General features: G+C 40.8%; 1 long non-coding RNA gene across 3 annotated transcripts in view; it reads left to right on the forward strand.

Moving 5' to 3' along the window:
- Window positions 1–18163, forward strand: part of LOC140732321 (uncharacterized) — a 55564-nt gene that overhangs the window by 1655 nt on the left and 35746 nt on the right. The window lies entirely within an intron of this gene.

The raw sequence follows: 18163 nt of genomic DNA on the forward strand, positions 1-18163 counted from the left end.
CCTGGCTCTAAGAACTTCAGGGAACAGGATCCGTGCTATTACTCATGCAAAATCGGGTTTCATTAATTTAAATATATTACTCCTCACAACATTAATGTAACAGCCTGTTATAGAAAATATGTTATTAAACTGGAAAGAATGCAGAAGAAAATTATGAGGATGTTGCCAGAACTTAAGGTTAGGAATACATTCTTTGGAATGTAGGAGACTGAGAGGTGATTTTATAGATTATAAAATCATAAAGGGTATAGGTAGGGTCAATCAAGAATCAGAGGGCGTAGGTTTAAGGTGAGAGGAGAAATATTTGAACTTCAGCAGCATTTTTGTACACAAAAGGTGGAAAAGTTGATGTGTGCCTGGGATGAGCTGCCCAAATGAAGTGGGTGAGGCAGGTAGAATAATGATTTTTAAAAGACAGTTGGACAGGTACATCGATTGGAAAGATTTAGAAGGTTATGGGTCAAATACTGGTAAATGGACTGGCTTTGATGGGCCAGTGGGCCTGTTACTGTGTTGTATGATCCTGACTCTATAACAGCATTTGTAATAATCCTGGGGCCTGCATGACAGAAATGAACTTGGTGTTTATAGGGCTGGCAGTATTTTGAGAAGGAAGAGGTGAAGCAGTGCCAGTCTTTCAGAGTAAGTGAGAAAGTTCCACATTGGAACTCCTATTGTTTCCTTTGCAAAGTATTTTTTTAAATCAAAATGTAGTGAGAATATAGAACGTTCTACTATGAGGATGAATTAATTTTTTAATGATAGCCTAGTTAAGTATTTAAGAGAGAACGGAATACTGAGTAATACTCAGATGAAAGGAGAGGAAGTACCACAAATGATGCATAAATACTGGCATGAACTGGTTTGGTAGAATGGTCTTTTCTGGTTGGTTGCTGGTGAATAGTGGAGTCCCTCAGGAGTCAGTATTGGGACCGCTACTTTTCACGTTGTTTGTCAGTGATTTGGATAATGGAATTGATGACTTTGCGGCAAAGTTTGTGGATGATACAAAGGTAGATGGAGGATAGGAAGTGCTGAGGAAGCAATGTGATTACAGCAGAACTTAAACAAATTGGAAGAATGAGTAAAAAAGTGGCGAGTGGAATACAGTGTTGGGAAATGTATGATAATGCAGTTTGGTAAACGGAACAATAGTGCAGATTAATATCTAAATGGGGAGAAGGTTCAAACAACAGAGGTGCAGAGAGACTTAGGAGTCCTCATGCAAGACTCCCAGAAGGTTAATTTACAGGTTGAGTCTGTGGTAAAGAAGGCAAATGCAATGGTGGCATTTATTTCAAGGGGTGTAGGATGTAAAAATAAGGAGATAGTGCTGAGGCTTTATAAGACTCTAGTCAGGCTGCACTTGGAGGATTGTCAACAATTTTGGGCCCCATATCTCAGAAAGGATGTGTTGTCATTGGAGAGAGTCCAGAGGAGGTTCATGAGGATGATTCCAGGAATGAACAGGTTAACATATGAGAAGTGTTTGGCAGCTTTGGGCCTGTACTCACTGGAATTTCGAAGAATGCGTGGGGAGGAGGGATCTCATTAAAAAGGACTAGATGAGGTGGATGTGGAGAGGATGTTTCCTATGGTGAGGGTATCTAGCACTAGAGGGAAAAGCCTCAAAACTGAGGGATGACCTTTTAAAACAGAGGTAAGGAGAATATTTTTTTTAGCTAGAGAGTTGTGAATGTATGGCCAAATTCTATTCCTATGTTTTATGGTCTATTTTAGTCCTTCGTAATCTTATATAAAATACACCAGGCAAACGACAACACCACCTGGGATAACTGGGGAAAGCATCTTGCAGTATGGGAGGAGTGAAACCAGAGGCTGAATGTAAATATGGTGATCTTGGGATCAATGAGAACAATGGGATCTGTGGAATTTTGAAGTCCAAAGGGCCTGGGAAGATGCTTTGGAGTACTGGAGTGTGTGAAGTTTGCCAGCATTGGGATGACACAGAGGGAAATTAGCCTTCGAGCCTTGTGCACAAAATCTGCTTTGCTCCTCATCCACTTGCTGTGACCTACCTTCATAGAAATCCAGTCTGAAACTAGTGCAGAACTGAGGAAGTGATTTGTTATCTGAGTTACCATCTTTCAGATGCAATGCTAAGGTGGTTGTAGAAGATCTCACGGCATTTTTTGTGAAATGAGGCAATGCAGTTATTGCTGAAACCCGGGCCTGCATTTATCCCTCAAGTAATATCCCAATAACAGATCATTTGATCATATTGCTCTTTGTGGGAGCTTGCTCTGCACAGATTACCTGATGAGTTCTCATATTACCTAGTAATTACATTTCAGATTGTAAATTACTGACATTTCCTGAAAAAGAGTAAAAGGCAATATAAAAATACAACCATATTTTACCTTCCATTGCTATCACTTTGCCTATTGTTAACCAGATCCTGCTTTTCAATTCCTTTAAATATGCCATTTAAATATTTAACAAGAGAAGTTCCCATAAGTAAAAGTAACCATACAAGAATCGTTATATATACTCTCTGGGTTAAGAATATTTTGTAAATTTCACTTCAAAAGTAACAGTTCAGATTTTTTGCTAATTACCTTTTACAAAGATACAATGAGTCTTGAATCACTAAAGCAGAAGGCACTGGTAAATGTGATAGTCTGGTTGGATGCTCTATGTTCAGCATGAACCACCATTTTATTGGCCTGTGCCAGTGCTGTATGACTTCTTGTGACTCAATAGATTATTGACTAATAGTATTCTTTATACTAAATAGTCTGTGTCTTCTCTAAATAACAATCATGGTTATTTAATTCTGGGCCCTGCTGTCACATGTATTGTATGAATGCCTTATTTAAAAACAATATGTTCTTTTTGAATCTCATCAATTCCTTGATATAAATCTTCGAACATTCAATTTCAAATTTATCTAAGACTTTTGTGAGAAATTCTCAGAAAACCACAGAAATAGATACGAAATGGTAGTTTCATATTTTGTTGGTCATTTGGTTGAGTGACTTTGCTGTATACTTTAGATTTTCTTTATCATCATGGAAGAGCTGATTGTTAAATAGCTTCTCAAATGACTAAACCTGTTTTTTTGGCCTACTCTATAGATGAATGTCTTTTCATACCAAGTTTACAGACATCAGTATGATTTTTGTTTTACAAAAGTAGTAACTTACAAATTGAGACTTGTTGAATATTACTGCCATTGTTCTCTTCTGCGTATAACTTTCATATGCCCTTGGCAGCTGTTTTGATGTATACCTGAAGTTATGTTTTCTTTTTCTCTTTTCTACCACATATATTTTGTAATAATCATGTCATGTTGCGAAGAAATAGTATTTCAGGATGTCCTGATGAAGGGTCTCGGCCCGAAACGTCGACCGTGCTTCTCCTTATAGATGCTGCCTGCCCTGCTGTGTTCCACCAGCATTTTGTGTGTGTTGTTTGAATTTCCAGCATCTGCAGATTTCCTCGTGTTTGCTCTTTAATTTCAGGATGTATATTGTATATATTTCTCTGATGTTAAATGTTCCTTTGAAACCCTTAAAACATCATTACATAAAGAATGGATTATAAAGAATCTATATGGTAGGTTCCCAATTATTATTTTGTTTATATTGACTCTAGGTTAATGTATAAGGTAAGGTTTAACAAGCTCCCATCTTAATAGGTAGGACTAGCACTCAACTAAATTTAGAGATTGGTTGGGTATGTCAAATGTGACTTTGGACAAAGCTGGTAAGATGGGTTTCAGAGGTGTACCTTTATAGGGGATCACTCGTTTGCATGGTGCTTCTGTTAAACCATTGTTTTTACTTCATTATAGATTTAAATGATGAACTGTATAAGTTTCTCTATATTTATGACAAATCCATTTATTAAGACTTGCTACCGTACTGTATATCAATTTGCTGGTTGCTCCACCGGAAGATTACAAGGTAAAAGTTAGTTCTCTGATATATGTATTAAATAGAGTCAGCAGAATTGATATTCAAAAGTGAGTTTAATATGCATACCTTATTACACTGAGGACAAACTTCTAGCCCTAGAATTCAAGATTCAGGCTGCTACTTAATACTCCTAGAGTACATTTTAAAACATGCAGGTGTCACCTGCTGGACCACCATTTTATTTAATATCTTTATTCCCCTGAACTGAGTGACTTTGTAATTATGAGTCAACCATACTGACTTGGTTTTAGGGTATTGACCAAACCATGTAAGAACAAAAGATGTTGGTCCCTTAAGGATATTGATAAACTAGATACATCTCTCTTGTCCTGTTTTAAAAATTTTGTTAGCAAGATCACCTCTCACTTTCATATACTGTAGAGCAGGGACCTCTCGGTTAATGGTAAGGGTGTATTGCATAAAAAAAGTTGTGAACCCCTGCTCTAGAGAATCAAGCCCAGTTTACTCGATCCCTCGTCTTTGGCTAATTCACAATCCTTGGAGCCAGTTCACTGTACTTCTCTGGCACATACATCTTTTCTTGGGTGAGGAAACAAAAAATGTAAATAACGGTCTAGGTCTGGTCTCATTAAAATTGTACATAATTGTAATAATACTTAGGCAGTCAACTCCTGCTGTAATAAAAGGCAACACAACACTTTCCCTCCAAATCACAAGGTGTGACTGCAATTTGACCTTCAGTGAAATGTGTACAACCCACCTAGGTGCCTTTAAACATTTTGAACCATAACCACATTACAAAAGGAAAATGAGTGGAGGAGGTCTTAAAGAGCATAAATCCCCAGGACTTGACCAAATGTATCTCAGGGAAGCCAGGAAAGAAATTGCTGGAGCCCAAGTAGAAATATTTGTATCACTGTTGCCCACAGTTGAGGTATGAAAGACTTCAGGGTGGTTATTGTTGTGTCTTAATTGAAGAATGTTTATGAAGCCAAGCAAGTGATCCACAGGCTGGTGAGTCTAACATCAGTGGCAGGAAAGTTACGGGAGGAAATTCTGCGAATTGCAACCTGCATTTGGAAAGGCAAGAACTGATTGTAATAGCAATGGGAAATTGTGTCTAAATTTGATTGAATATTTGAAAGGTGATCAAAAGGACTGATGAGGGCAGGTGTCTACCTGAACTTTAGCAAGACCCCAGATGATAGACTGATCTAGAAGATTAGATCAAGTGCAATCCACGGCAAGCTAGCCAATTGGAAAAAGAATGGCATACAGAATTTAACTTTGACACATGAAGTGTTGCATATACAGGAAGTGGCAGGGCCCTGGAAAGTGACGTTGAACAAAGACGCTTAGGGGTACAAGTATAAAGTTCCCCAAAGATTGAGACAAAGGTAGATGGGGTAGTATTAAAGGCATTTAGCATGATTGCCTTCATTAGTTAGGACATTGTGTAAAAATTGAAACTTCATGTTACAACTGTACCAGACATTGCTGAGACCACTTTTGAATTGGATGCAGTTCTGTCATCTGGCTGTGGGAAATACATCATTATTCTGTAAAAAGTTCAGAAAAGTTTCACAAGGTTGTTACTGTGTCTGGAATGTGACGGTTAGGTGGAACCATTTGTGCTGGAGCTGGCTACAATAACAACATGTAAGACATTTGGATAGTTACATTGGATAGGAAAGGTTGAAAGGGATGTGGGCCAAATTCAGGACTAGGAACTTGGTTTGCATGGATGATATGAGGTGAGGGGTTTTTCCCCATGCTGTATAACTCTAAATTTTCATCAACACTACTCAGTCTCTCAACATGCAACTGTGGTTTTCCATTGCATCCAACAAAGTGGATGAACTCACATTTTTTCCACATTATATTCTGAATGCCATAATCTTGACCATCCATTCAGTATAATCACATCTCTCCGAAGTCCCTTTACAATTTCTTCTTTACGCGCAGCCCCACCTAGTTTAGATTTATCAGCTATTTCACTGGTCAATAATATGTTATGAAGAGTGAATGTCAGTCACTTAAAAATAATGTATTGTTTTTTCTTTTCAAATCCTTTCATCCACCTCGCTGATTCCTCTAATTCTAAATTTTCTCTAATCATTTGAGGTTCCTGCAGTTTGTCATTTCACACAGAGGATGGTAGGTATATGGAACAAGGAGAGACATAGGCCACAAAAGGCAAAGGGCCTGGCTAAGATAGACTTCATGCTTGCCATAGTCCATTTGGGCCAAATAGCCTGTTTCCATGTTGGATACAGTATAGAAACAGGCTGTTCAGTCTACGGAATCGGCACCAACCATCAAGTACCACATACACCAATCCTGCACTAATCTGACATTTACAAGGAGCACCGCAACAAGAAAGGAGTATCCATTGTCAAGGACCCTCATCATCCAGGCCATGCTTTCTCTTCTCGCTAATGTCATCGGACCGGAGGTTCAGAAGCTTCAAGTCACACACCACCAGTTTCAGGAACAGTTATTACCCTACAACCATTAGGTTCCTGAATCAGCATGGATAACTTCACTCACATCAATGCTGAACCGACTCCACAACCTATAGACTCACTTTCAAGAACTCTATAATTTACCTTCTCAGTTTTATTTCTTCACTTTCTTTTTATTACTTGCTCAATTTCTCTTCTGTACATTGGTTGTATGTCAGTTGTTTGTGTATAGCATTCTATTGCATTCAGACCATAAGACATAGGACCAGAATTAGGCCATTTGGCCCATCGAGTCTTCTCTGCGTTCACTCATGGCTGATTCTTTTTTTTCACCTCCTCAGCCCCACTCCCCGGCCTTCTCCCTGTACTCTTTGATGCTGTGTCTGATCAAGAACCAAGGCTCTGCCTTGAATACACCTAACAACGCGGCCTCCACAGCTGCCTGTGGTAATAAGTTCCACAAGTTCACCACCCTCTGGCTAAAGAAATTCCTTTGCATCTCTGTTTTAAATGGACACCCCTCTATCTGGAGACTGAGCCCTCTGGTCCTAGACTTGCCAACCATGGCAAACATCCTTTCCACATCTACCATGTCTAGGCCTTTCAACATTAGAAAGGATCCAATGAGATCCCCCGTCGTCCTTCTAAATTTCAGCGAATACAGACCCAGAGCCATCAAACGTTCCTCGTGTGATAACCCTTTCATCCCAGGAATCATCCTTGTGAGCCTCCTCTGGACCCTCTCCAATGCCAGCACATCTTTTCTTAGATAAGGAGCCCAAAACTGTTGCACAATACTCAAGGTGAAGCCTCACCAGTGTCTTAAAAGCCTCACCATCACATCCCCGCTTTTGTACTCTACACCTCTTGAAATGAATGTTAACATTGCATTTGCCTTCCTCACCACCGACTCTACCTGCAAGTTAACCTTTAGGGTGTTCTCTACAAGGACTCCCAAGTCCCATCTCAGATTTTTGGTTTTCTCTCCGTTTAGAAAATAGTCTGCACATTTATTTCTTCTACCAAAGTGCATGACAATGCATTTTCCAACATTGTATTTAATTTGCCACTTTCTTGCCCATTCTACTAATCTGTCTGAGCCCTTCTGCAGCCTGTGTCCTCAACACTACCTGCCCCTCCACCAATCTTCTTATCATCTGCAAACCTGACAACAAAGCCATCTATTCCATCATCTAAATCATTGATATACAGCATAAAAAGAAGCGTTCCCAACACCGACCCCTGCAGAACAGCACCGGTCACTGCTAGCCAACCAGACATGGATCCATTTATTCCCACTCTTTGCCTCCAACCAATCAGCCAATGTTGTACCCATGCCAGTAACTTTCCTGTAATATCATGCACTCTTAACTTGGTAAGCAGTCTCATGTGTGACCCCTTGTCAAAGGCCTTCTGAAACACCAAATTCAGTATACAACATCCACTGTATCCCCTTTATCTATCCTACTTGTAATCTCCTCAAGGAATTCCAACAGGCCTGTCAGGCAAGAGTTTCCCTTAAGGAAACTATGCTGACTTTGTCATATAGTATCTTGTCCTGTGGAGTCCAAGTACTCCCATCACCTCATCCTTAACAATTGACTCCAACATCTTCCCAACCAAAGGTCTATAATTTCCTTTCTGCTGCCTTTGTCCTTTCTTAAAGAGTGGAGTGACATTTGCAATTTTCTATGCCAGAAAAGATGTTTGGAATACATCCTGAACCTTCCTCATTTTCCCCAGAAACTCACGCCATTGCTGCTCTGCTGTCATCCTTGCCAGCAACTCCTTCCAATTTACTGTGGCCAGCTCCTCTCTTCTACTACTGCGATTTCCTTCACTCCACTGAAATACTGCTACATCGGACTTTACTTTCTCCCCATCAGATTTCAAGTTGAACTCAATCATATTGTGATCATTGCCTCCTAAGGGTTCTCTTATTGTAAGTTCTGTAGTTGCTTCCAGTTCATTACATAACACCCAATCCAGTATAGCTGATCCCCTAGAAGGCTCAATGACAAACTGTTCTGAAAAGCCATCTCGCAGGCATTCAACAAACTCACTCTCTTGACATCAATTACCAACTGATTTTCCGGATTAATGTTGAAATTTCCCATGACTCTCATAACATTGCCCTTTTGACATGCCTTTTTTGATTTCCAGTTGTAATCTGTGGTCCACATCCCAGCCACTGTTGGGAGGCCTGTATATAACTGCCATCAACGTCCTTTTCCCCTTGCAGTTTCTTAACTCAACCGACAAGGATTCAACATCTTCCAATCCTATGTCACATCTTTCTACCGATTTGATGCCGTTCTTTACCAGCAGATCCACACCACCCACTCTTCCTACCTTCCTATCCCTCTCATACAACATGTAACCTTGGACATTCAGCTCCCAACTACAACCATCCTTCAGCCACGATTTCGTGATGGCCACAACATAACACAATCTATAATAGTGCAACAAGATCATCCACCTTATTTCTTATATTATGTGCATTGAGGTATAACACTTTGAGTATTGTATTTGCTATCCTTTTTAATTTTGCATCCTTAATACACTGATATTCACCCTGCTGGCTGCAGTTCTGTCCTGTCATCCGCCTACCCTTCCTGTCAGTCTGACTGCATGCTATCTTTGCATTTTTACCATCCATCCCATCCTGAGTCCCTTCACTCTGGTTCCCTCCCTACCCCCCCCCCCCCCGCACCAAATTAGCTTAAACCTCCCAACAGCTCTAACAAAGCTGCCCGCAAGAATATTGGTTGTCCTCAGGTTCAGGTGCAACCCATCACTTTTGAAAAGGTCACACCTCCCCCAGAAGTAATCCCAGTGATCCAAGAACTTGAAGCCCTACCCCCTGCACCAGCTTCTCAGCCATGCATTAATCTGGCTATTTATTTTCCTGTGAATGCCTGCAAGAAATAAATCTCAAGGTGACATATACATACTTTGATAATAAATTTACTTTGACATTATTGTCCCTATAATTTCACCTGGATTGTATCCTCCATCTAAACACGAGACTATTTAAAGTGGTCAATTAACCTATCAGCCTGCATGTCCTGTAGATGTGTAAGGAAACTGAAGCACATAGGAGAACTGTGCAAACCTCACACAAGCAGCATGGGACATCACGATCGAACTTGAATCACTAGAAGATTGAAGCTGAAGCTCTAATACTGTCGCACTGTGGCTGCCTGTAAAGCCCAGTTTACATTATTCCTCATGAATGTGGTTGTCCCTCTCCTGCTGAAGTCCAGGCTTTGGCATTCTTTCCCTAAACCCATTCCACTCCTCTATCACTTGCCTTTTAGACATCCTTGAAAAAATATATGGATGTATCATAGCTTAATTTGGCAATTATTCTGTATAAAACCACAAGAAATTGCTGAGAATTGTGAATGCAGCCATTACGCAATTCAGCCTCACCTCCATTGATGGCTTCTTCCCTTTCTGCTGCCTCAGGAGAGCATAATCGTGGGCCCCTCCCACCCTGGTCAATCTCTCTCCTCCCTTCCCTGACAGGCAGAAGAAACAAAATCTTGAGTGCACATGCCACCAGACTCAAGTTCAACTTCTATGCCACTGTTAGTAGACTCTTGAAAGGTCTTCTCATATTCTGAAAGATAACTCTTGACCTCTGGATCTAGCCTACCCTGGCCCTGCACTGTGATTTCTCTGTAAATGAAACACTACTCTGTATTCTATTTTATTCACATGCCTTCGATGTACTTATGGACTGCATCCAAATACCTACAAAAGCCTTTCACTGTGTCTTGCCATATGTGACAATAACAAATAATTCTCCTTGTCTTAGTTTGGAGGCTTGCATGCCTCACTGACCCCAAGAACTATGCTGGCTGGAGTCAGGGCTTTATATTTTGGCTCTTGATAGGGTCACCCATGCCAAACAGATCAAAGGGTAGACCCAGACTAAGAGAAGACCACTGGTCTTCCCGCTCAGGGCTAACAACTCTGGCTCAACAGAAATGAAGAATCATTCCACATCTGAATGTGACGATATTCCCGAGTCGCACCCGGGATTTGCATGACTGACAGTGTTGAAAACAGAGAGGAAGTCACCGCCACGATGAGAGAAGCCTTGAAGATCGCCGAGATGGAGGACATTCATCGCAAATATACGCTGGCGGCGTAACGGGCAGTGAGTAAGCACCACATAACTTTTGAGCATGGATCACCTTATGTGCCGTAGTGTCAAATTGTTGAACAATGCCGCTGTCTATCAAGTGCTAAATGTGATGGTATTGCAGGAATGATGGTTTTGTTGCCGTCCATTGTTCTGTGGGCGAACGTGACGAGCGGCAGTGAAAATGACAGCGCGTTTCCCCTCCGTGCCGTTTTAGTTGTCGCACGACAGAAAGACGATCCCGCAACGTTTATACTAAACTTTTCTTTGAGATTCTCCTAACGTGCAGACATGCCAGCTGAAAAGACATTTAATACGAATGTTTACAATCCTGGGACTGCCCAAGCTCGCTGGCAGCCAATGACCTTCCTCGTGTTGCGCCTCGTAGCCGTGGGCTTTTGGCTGAGGTTCTCCAGGGCCACGGATTGTAATGCCAATGGTATCAGACACAATCGGGCATCGGAAGCGCCCCTTCCTCAGAGTGAAGTTCAAGTCCGGCTCGAATTCAAAGGTCATTCGTAAACGGCAGAACTGCCAGAATGTTGAGCAGCCTATTTATTTCGAACGTTTTCTGTTTAAACGCCTTCAGTCACACAAAGGTGGGAATAATTGGTTTGCGCCGTCACAGAAAACTGCCCCGAGGATTAGTGTAATGTTCATGTTTCACAGAACAGTGACCTATTTGAACGAGTTTATGGCTTGTTGATTGGCGGTGACGGGTCGCAGACCCACCTTCCAACCAATCGTCTTTCGGCCATGCCCTTTGATCCATCTGATTTATTTCCTTCTCTGATTGGATAATAATGACAACTTACAATTACTGGAAAAGCTGTGTGTCCCCCCTCCCCCCATGTAGTGTTAGCATGTTAACACATTAATTGGAATGCTTAAAACAATGATGATACCTGGGTTGAGTTGTTCTCAACTCAACCATCAACCACTTGAGCTACACATTTTCCAAGTTATTTCCAATGATGATGCCTTACTGAATATTATCCGGGGTGGGGGAACAAGCTCGGCTCAAGCATCCTGGAAAGAGATAAAATAACTAACTTGAGCCATTTATTTAATGTTGCTGGCCCTTTCTGCCCAGAGATATATAATTAACCAATCAGTCATTGAATGGATATTATTTCATGATATCATATATCATGTTAATATCATACTAACAGCTGGTTGAGATAATGACCCTTCATTTTGGAATAATGGTGATGAATTCTACCACTTGAAGGAAGATGCTGTGTTGTATCACTTCAATATTGTCATTGAAGTAAAAAAGTATTGAATGGGCAGAGAATCGGGAAAGGCTGGAAATACAGATGCTACGGATCAGAGACCTTTTGTTAGAACTGGAAAAGGGAGAAGACAAATTTGGTTCCAAAGAAGGTGGTGTTTGTGGGGATGGGTCGAATGGATGAGGGGATATCTCTGATGGAGTGAGGCAAGGATTGGCAAAAGGAATATGTTGCATAGATCATCAGGTCAATGGTTCACATGAAATGATTAGAAGGGAAACATAAGCAAAATAAAGGAATCAGATTTATTGACTGTTTATGACATGAAATTTTGTGTTTTGTGGCGGCATTATCTTGTTAAGACAAAAGTTATAAATGACAAAAGTGAATAAGCAGTGCACAGAAAAGGAATAACATATATTCAACATGAAAATCTGATTCCACAGATGCTGCCTGACCTGCCAGCGTTTCGTCTTTCTATTTGAGATTTCCATCATCTGTGATTTTTTTTTCATTTTGATTTGCACAAAAGGGAACTCATTTATCTTACTTAAATCCAAGCTTGATACCACTAAGGCAACACTCACTAATTTATTGTGCTACTCAGACATTTAGGTGAAATCCTGTGCTTTGGCCGTTTGCCTAGATTTTTCAAAAGAGAATTATTTGAGATCATTGCTAAACACAGTTAAACATAAATCTAACAAAAAGGTAAATTGACATGAGAGCATAGTATCAGTTTTCTTGTAATTTGAAGGCCAACCAATTCTGAATTTCCAAATAAGCGAATGAGTGGAAGCTTCAATGTAACAAAAGGTAAGAATCCCACTTTTTAAACCTGATTAATGAATGCAAGTACTTGCTTCCTTTTTGGGAGAAAGCAATTCAGCCAATTTGAAGATTTATGCATTTCTTGGGGTTAAAACAATTATGAGAATGTGGTTTGCAAATGCTTTCTGCTTCTGACGCTCTGTGAAAAAGGAGTATTGGAGAAAGGATGTGCTAGTATTGTAGAGGGACCAGAGGAGGTTCACAGTGAAATTATATTGGGAATGAAAGGGTTAATGCTCGATGGCTCTGGGTCTATACTTATTGGTGTTTAGAAGAATGGAAGGGGGAATCTCATTGAAACCTATTGAATATAGAAAGCCATAGAGAGTGGACATGGAAAGGATGTTTCCTAGCACCAGGATATAAGGATTTTCCTTTAGAACAGAGATGTGGATGAATTTCTTTTAGGCAGAGGGTGGTTCGTTGTAGTTTCACATGGCATGGCCCAGGAGGGGCAGATACAAGTCTGTCCGTTTGGGAGCTGGGGTTAGATCAATCTTCTTCTGGCATCTTATGCACAGGTGGCCCTGAGTTGGTATCGGGTGATGGAGTCCTTGAAGCATACAAGCCTCCACACAGTGTCAACATGTTGATCCAGGTCGTGGAGGACAGAGGATGGTGAATCTGTGGAATTCATTACCACGCATGGCTGTGGAGGCCATGTCATTGAGTATAGTTAAAGCAGAGTTTGATAGGTTCTCGATTAGTAAGGGTGTCAAAGGTTATGGGGAGACAGAAGTAGAATGGAGTTGAGATGGATAATAAATCAGCCATGAAGGAATGGTGGAGTAGACATGATGCGTCAATGGCCTAATTCTCTCCTCTGTCTTGTGGACTTTTGAAACCAATTAGAAGATTCATATTATAGCTCATTAAGTCTAAACGTGTGCTCCAAAGACTTCATTACTTCTTCTGGTCTAGTAGGTATTTTTTGAACCAAATCTTTATTTGTATCATAAATCTAAGAGTTAATACAAAGAAAATATAAGCTATTTTTATAACAGACTTTTATTACTGGCAAAAGGAGGATTAAAAGAGAATGATGGCTATTCAAGCAAATATTTGTTTTTGTTTAATTTATTCATTTTGCACATTGTGTCTGTCATTGATAAGGCCCAAAATTGCCATACTCAATTGCCCAGAGAATATTTTCATGAGCCACTTTCTTGAAACACTACAATGCTTCTGATAAAGTGCCCCCAAATGCTGTTGGATAAGATTTAAACCAGTTCTGATGAACGACAGTGATACATTACAAATCAGGATGGTGTGAAAGTTAGAGGGAAACCTGCAGGTCATGGTGTCCCAATGCACACGTTAACCTTGTCTGTCCTGATGTAGGAATCATGGTGCTGTTAATATTGTTGTTGCATCCATGGTAAGCTACTGAAGAAGGGAATGCACATATGGTAGATGGGATGTGGGTCAAGTGGCTGCTTTGTCTCGAGTATTGTTGGAGCTGCATTTGTTCAGACAAATTGTGGCTATTCTAACACACTCCTGACTTGCTCTCTCTAGAAGTAGAAAGACTTTATATTATCATTTGTTTGCAGATACCCATCTTCTAACTTACTTTTTCCATCTACCTGGTGTTTCTGGCCTGCAGAGATGCCCAAAATCTTGATGATTGGAGACTTGACAGAAAATATCAAGAGTAGGAGATTAAACTCTTAATTGCTTGACACTCTTCTGCCATGAATGTTACTTGCCACCTGTCAGCACGTACTTAAAACTGCCAAGCTTTACACAATATGTAAGATCAACTGGCATTGCTTGAATTGGTAATGAGCTGCAGAAAAATAAGTAGAAATGAGTACGTACCCACAGGATATAATAAATCACATTATTTTCATTATTTAAGGTAAAGATCTATCATTAATAGACCTCATCCTAAATCCTTCAAGTCATTTAAATGCATGACAGGACCCACCCTGTAAACTCAGTTGTCACTTTCTCCAAGTTCAGAGAGCAACCAGTTAAGTGTCATTCAGTATCACTTTTATCAATGTTATCTCGCTGCATACAACAAACTGTGCATCAAGACATATTTTTGCATATCTTGCATTGGACAAACACACTTTTGGGGGTTGTCAAAGAATTGATTGCTGTGGAAGATTTTAGAAGGTGCAGTCAGAGGACATCAGCTCTGGCAAAGGGTTAATCCCTGTTTAAAGGCTAGGGAATCTTTGGAAATATTCTGAGAAATGTTGCAGCTAATAGGCTGCAAGGCAAATTTGTTGTGGACATCTCAGGACTGCAGCAGTTCCGCCCCATTCCTGACTGAAGGTCTCTGCCACTCTGCAAGGACTTGGATCTAGCAATACATATGTGTTCTGGTCATGTAAGGTTTACCATGGAAGTGGGCAGCGATTTTGAGTGAGTGGGAAGAGTGAGCAGAGCAGAAAGGGATTGGGGGGGGGGGGCGCCGTGGGTTGGTAAGGGAAGAGTTGAAGGAGACAACGAAGAAACGAGCTTTGAAATTTTCTGCATTACATTCTGCCTCCCCAATTTTATAGTGAATCCTATTGTGTTTTTTTCTGGTCTAGATACAAAGGGGAGATGAGGGACTGGGTAAAAATTGCTGGAAGTTAGAGGGTTGTCTCACCCTGGCAGTGTCAAAATCGGAATGAGAAGTCAAATTGAATTCGAGTTCCTATTCTGACATGTTCATGCACACTGAGGTTGTAGGAGCAACATCTAATACTCCACCTAGGTATCCTTCAAACTCATGGCATGAACATTAATTTCTCTAACTTCAGGTAATTTCTAACCCCCCTCTCTTTTCATCCCATTCTGGTTCTCCCTCTCATCCCTTCTTCTCAGCTGCCCAGCACCTTCCTCTGGTGTACCCCCTTCCCTTTCTTCCATGGTATACTGTCCTCTCCTATTGGATTCTTTCTTCTTCAGCCCTACTTCCACTCATTATCCTCCCCCTCACCTGCTTTCATCTTTAACTTGTACTGCCTTCCCTTCCCCCACATTCTTAGTCGGGCTTGTGCCCTTTTCCTTTCCAGTCCTGATGAAAGGTCGACTATTTATTTCCCTCCATAGATGTTGCCTGAGCTGCTGAGTCCCTCCAGCATTTTGTGCATGTTACTCAAGGTTTCCAGCATCTTCAGAATTCTTGTGTTTATCACAGATAATCAGCAAGTAGGTCCAGCAAGAAATTAAGAAGCTGTAGCATGGTGGCCTTCATTGCAAAGGGGTTGGAGGTTAAAACCAGGAAGGTTTTGTGACAATTTTAGGAGGCCCCTACTGTAGGAGACATACAGTAGCATTGGAAGCAATGACTGATGCAAATGACCAGATAAATATTAGTGACTGATAAGAGAAGGAAGCACTATGTAAAGAAGAGGGTAAGTGCTGATTTCAACAGCAGAACTACATTTTCAGGCTATATTTACTTCAATTGTTTACTCAGTCATAAAACAGGACCGACAGGCCACATTGTAATAATTACAATCTGGCAGATATATTTAAAATGTCGGTATCTACGGGTGAGGTGCTGGAGGATTGGAGGATAGCTCATATTGTTCCATTGTTTGAAAAAGGCTCTAAAAGTAATCCAGGAAATTATAGGCCGGTAAGTTTGACGTTGGTAGTAGGTAAATTATTGGAAGGAGTACTAAGAGATAGGATCTACAAGTATTTAGATAGGGACTTATTAGGGAGAATCAGCACGGCTTTGTGCATGGTAGGTCATGTTTAACAAATCTATTAGAGTTTTTCAAGGAGGTTACAAGGAAAGTGGATGAAGGGAAGCAGTGGGTGTTGTCTACATGGACTTCAGTAAGGCCTTTGACGAGGTCCTGCTTGGAAGATTCATTCGCTAGGTATACATGGAGAGGTAGTAAATTGGATTAGACATTGGCTCAATGGGAGAAGTCAGAGAGTGGTAGTGGAGGATTGCTTCTCTAAGTGGAGGCCTGTGAGTAGTGGTGTGCCACAGGGATCAGTGCTGGGTCCATTGTTATTTGTCATCTATATCAATGATCTGGATGATAATGTGGCAAGTTGGATCAGCAAATTTGCTGATGATACAAAGATTGGAGGTGTAGTGGAAAGTGAGGAAGGTTTTCAAAGCTTGCAGAGGGATCTGTACTAGCTGGAAAAATGGCAGATGGAGTTTAATACAGACAAGTGTGAGGTATTGCACTTTGGAAGGACAAACAAAGGTAGAACATACAAGGTAAATGGTAGGACACTGAGGAGTGCAGTAGAACAGAGGGATCTGAGAATACAGATACAAAATTCTCTAAAAATGGCATCACAGTTAGGTAGGGTAGTAAAGAGAGCTTTTGGTACATTGGCCTTTATAAATCAAAGTATTGAGTATAAGAGTTGGAATGTTATGGTGAGGTTGTATAAGGTATTGGTGAGGCCGAACTTGGAATATTGTGAGCAGTTTTGGTCACTGGATTACAGGAAGGATATTAATAAGGTTGAAAGAGTGCAGAGAAGGTTTACAAGGATGTTGCCGGGACTTCAGAAACTGAGTTACAGAGAAATGTTGAATAGGTTAGGACTTTATTCTCTGGAGCGTAGAAGAATGAGGGGAGATTTGATAGAGGTATATAAAATTATGATGGGTACAGATAGAGTGAATGCAAGCAGGCTTTTTCCACTGAGGCTAGGGGAGAAAAAAACCAGAGGACATGGGTTAAGGGTGAAGGGGGAAAAGTTTAAAGGGAACATTAGGAGTGGGGGCTTCTTCACACACAGAGTGGTGGGAGTGTGGAATGAGCTGCCAGATGAAGTGGTACATGCGGGCTCACTTTTAACATTTAAGAAAAACTTTGGCAGGTACATGGATGAGAGGTGTATGGAGGGATATGGTCCAGGTGCAGGTCAGTGGGACTAGACAGACAAATGGCTCAGCACAGCCAAGAAGGGCCAAAAGGCCTGTTTCTGTGCTGTAATGTTCTATGGTTCACAGATATCTCACAAGAGTTACCCTGGCAATTGAAGTGGTCACAGAACCAATGGGAGGAATTGAACTGCTGTGCCAATATATAAAGTCGTTCCAATTAACTAATACATTTTTTTCCAATAGCCTACTTCCCCAAGCATTATTTAAAATAATGCTTGGGGGAGTAGGCTATCAGAAAAAGTGTATTAGTTAATTGGAGCTACTTTATTTGAAAGTATGTCTTTAAAGCATAAATTTACATGTGAAGTTTTTTTCTGCAAATTCTTGGGATTTAGGTAAATCTATGTAAGTATATTGATTAATTGGTTCCTTAAGGTTGTTATAGTCAGGGTGTTAATGGAAATAAGTTCCCACTATCTATTAAATGCTCCCACTATCTATTAAATGCTCCCAATGACATGCGCCTCAAATAACCTCTGACCACCAAGTCCATCTCCTGGCCTTCATGTGTGGCTTAGCCGTTAAGCCTGGTGGAGCCATTTCTACTGGCAGGAGAAGGGGCAAAGGTGAGTTACGGGTGTCTTAAAACCAGACACTTTGGGCAGATGGGGCTCATCAGCTGTGTTTGGCAGCTCATTTAGGAGAAAGAAAACTCTGATCTCAAACCTCCTTGTGGCTATACCTACTCATGGGGAAGGCCTCAGGAG

Source organism: Hemitrygon akajei, chromosome 8, assembly GCF_048418815.1.
Source record: "Hemitrygon akajei chromosome 8, sHemAka1.3, whole genome shotgun sequence".
Lineage (NCBI taxonomy): Eukaryota > Metazoa > Chordata > Chondrichthyes > Myliobatiformes > Dasyatidae > Hemitrygon > Hemitrygon akajei.